The 3,470-nt window shown below is 40.5% G+C and overlaps 1 pseudogene; it reads left to right on the plus strand.

Annotated features, from left to right (window-relative positions):
• Window positions 1-1,938: 1,938 nt before the first annotated feature.
• Window positions 1,939-3,181, plus strand: LOC142831183 (up-regulator of cell proliferation-like; annotated as a pseudogene).
• Window positions 3,182-3,470: the final 289 nt, after the last annotated feature.

The following is a 3,470-nucleotide window of genomic DNA, read 5'->3' on the forward strand; positions in this document are numbered from 1 at the left end:
GACTTTAACACTAGATTACAGAGAGAAACTTCAGAACCTTCCCTCTCCCCCGCCCCACCTTTTGTTCTACAATCTGATTTATTAGTTTATAATGTGCTCACCCTCTTCATTGTATTCCTTTGTTATATATGGTCACGCCAATTCTCTTTCAGAATAGGATTTGGAGAAGTGGGTCTGGCCCACGAAAGCTCACCACCTAATAACTATCTTGTTAGTCTTTAAAGTATTATATATTTTTCCTTTTGTTTTACCATGCTACCACAGTGCATTTGCTAGACCTGTGCCTTAGGGAAAAGAATTGACCCATAGTGGTTCAAAAGTGACTTTGATTCCATTTCGCTTCCTGTACAAGTCAGTCACACTTTGTTTGGCTCCAGTAACCCTATGTCAAATATTTACTAGGCTCTCATCAGAATCAATATTACAGCTGGGCAAACCTCTCCATGCAAACCCTGTTTTTCACTTGCTTACAAGTTGTATGAAACATCCCGGGTTCAGCCAGGCATAGGAACAAGCCTCTATTGCCGTCTGCCTCTTGTCTACACTTTTGCAGCTTCCTCAACAACGGCTGGTCTGAGTCCCATGCTGGCCACAATCTCCTGTCCCTCAGGATACTGATGCCCCCTCTATGGCCTCCTTGAGACCCCATCATTGAGATTCCCATCTAGATGTAGAGGCTGAAGAAGATGGACAATTACAGGGCTCTCCACTAATCTCCCCTTTCCAGACTCCAGCATATAGTACGCTCAAGGCTCCAGCTGACTTCTCAATTGTACACAGATCTACATCCAATGTATACCCATCCCCAGACAGAACCTGAAAAGGCCAGGTGCCAGGAGAGCTATTTCAGAGTCATCACCTGTGTGTTTCAAACCTCTGACTTCCTCTGCATCCCTTTGTACCTCTAGCAGTAACCATAATCGCAACACAGTTCTGCAAGAGCCTCTCTCGCTATCTTCTCTTTCTTTTTGTAATCTCTGTAGTTTATTACAGAATGTTAGTCTAATGCATACAGAATCATTTCATGATATAAAACAAAGTTACTTGTTTCCAACAGAGTATATGCTCAGTGCTGTATAATATCCAAAAATAAACTGATAGCTCTTTAACTTGGGGATTCTTTACAAAATAGATATCCTGTGGATCATTGGCTTTTAAATTTAAAACAGTTTTGATGCTGTAATGCAAGCCCCAAACACTAGGTAGAGCAGCTAGCACAGAAATATTCTGTTCAAAATAGCAGGTTGAAATGAACATGTTGCACTGTGGTGGAAAGAGAACAGCAAAAGATTTTTAGCATTTTAAGTTTTTCCACGAATCTGTTAGTTTTGCTTTATTCTACTTTACTATTGTTAAATTAGCACTCAACAAAAGTGGGAGAAAAGTAAAGTAAATTGTATTTCCCCATGATTTCAAAGTAACAAATTTCAAAAATTAACATTTGTTTTCAAACTTCAAGAGGAGGAAAACTTCAATGAAAATGGCATTTTTCAATCAGCTGAGAATAAATACAATATATTTATTCTCTATCTCAGATTGTTTAATTTGCAGATTACTGTGCAAATTACTAAATTTCTAATTATGCTACACAACTAAAAACATTAGCGCTAAGTGTGGCTGCTTCATATACCCTGTTTCTTGTTCCTTACATTAGTGTAATCTTTTTTTGTCCTAGGACTCATGAATTAGAAAAAAAAATCAGCTGGTGAAAAACCCTCAGAGATTAAGGGTTTCTGCAAAAGAAATGAATAGACATTCTTCCAAAAGACTTAGAAATTATCTTGGATGAATCAGTCTCCCAATCCATTTTCATAGAAGAGGAATACGATTTCTTGGATAAAACAGAGGACCCCCCCCCAAGAGGAAACACTGTTGATTCTGATACAGGAAGTTTTAATTCCAGTGCGTGAACAAGGCATCCAAATAGATGATGACAGCATGGAATGTCAGATTGCAAGCAACTGCATTAAAGAAATTGCCTCAGAGAAAGAAATGCTAAAGCTCTTCAGGGATTTATGGAAAATCCTGGCTAATGTGGAAAAAGAACTGTGTCGAATGAGAGGTCAGGGAAGATATCCCTGCTGAGAAATATAAATCTCAGCTGAAAGATAAGATTTTGCAATTACACAGACAGAATAAATGTGATCTTATTAATGATTTGACTAGACTCAAAGGTTGTACAACATCTACTTCCATTAGAGAAACACTATTTCCTGAAATGGATCAAATTTCAGCTGGCTCACACTGATAGAAGGAATTGTTCTGAACCTACAGGCTGAATACAAAGAGAAATGCAAGTCTCTCAGATTAGTTCTGCCACTTCTTTACAGGTTGAGCATTCCATGTGAAAGTTGGGGAAGTCCCAGGAGGCTGTGCACCCCATGGTTAAAGGCTGCAATACCCTAAAAAGTGGAAGGCAACTCACCCACCTCTCAGGCATCGCAATTGACCTCATGCTAAAAGAGCTTCCTGTTCACCTGATGAACGGACATGTCTGCAACCTCCCACTGCAATGGGTGACCGACATTCTGAACTCTGGGCCAAGCTGAGGGGAAGGACCAAAATGCTGGTTGTGATGATGCTGGGAGTGCAGAGCACTGGGAAATCCACCTTCCTGAACGCCACATTCCAGCGGCAGTTTGCAGTGAGTAGCGGCTGAGGTACGCAGGGAGCCTTCATGTTGCTCCTTCAAGCTAGAGCAATCTTAGAAAAGGAACAGGGCTGTGATTTCATCCTGGTGATGGACACAAAGTATGAAAGCCCCTGAACAGGCCAAGGTGGAAGAGAGTTATCAACATGACAACGAGTTGGCTATCCTGGTGACTGGACTGAACAACAGAACCATTGTTAACATGGTCATGGAGAATGCCACTGAAATGAAAGATTTTGAAAGCTGTGCTCCATGGATTTCTCAGAAAGCAAAGAGCGGGGCATAAATCCCACTGCTAATTTGCGCATCAGAACGTCAGTGATGTTTCCGCATGTGAACAAAACACGAGACACAGGAAACGCCTCCAGGAGCTACTGGATTAAGTCATCAAAACTGCAGCAAAGATGAAAAATCTAAATGAGAAAATAAACTTTTCTGATATCATGGAGGATGATCTGGAAAAAACACAGTTGGTACAAGTGTTGCCAGACTGCAATTAAGAATCTCTCTCTCCTGATGAATAGAAGCTAACAATGTGAAATGCAACAGAGACTACTGTGTGGACAACAGAAAATTCTGGAGCTCTTACAATTTTCCCTGTACTATTCTACCAGATTCAGATTTGCTGCCCCACTTTCCAAATATTGTTGTATCAGAAGTGCAAAGAGCCTGAAGAAAAAACTGGAAAGTTGCTCACTCATTTAAGAAATGTAAGGAAGCCACTCACATTAAAGAGGGTTGCCACCGCAATATAGCCAATATTCAAGATGACAACATGAAAGTAATTGGAAGGACAGTGGACATGTTTTTCGAAGAAGGC

The sequence above is a fragment of the Pelodiscus sinensis genome, chromosome 12 (assembly GCF_049634645.1).
Source record: "Pelodiscus sinensis isolate JC-2024 chromosome 12, ASM4963464v1, whole genome shotgun sequence".
NCBI lineage: Eukaryota > Metazoa > Chordata > Testudines > Trionychidae > Pelodiscus > Pelodiscus sinensis.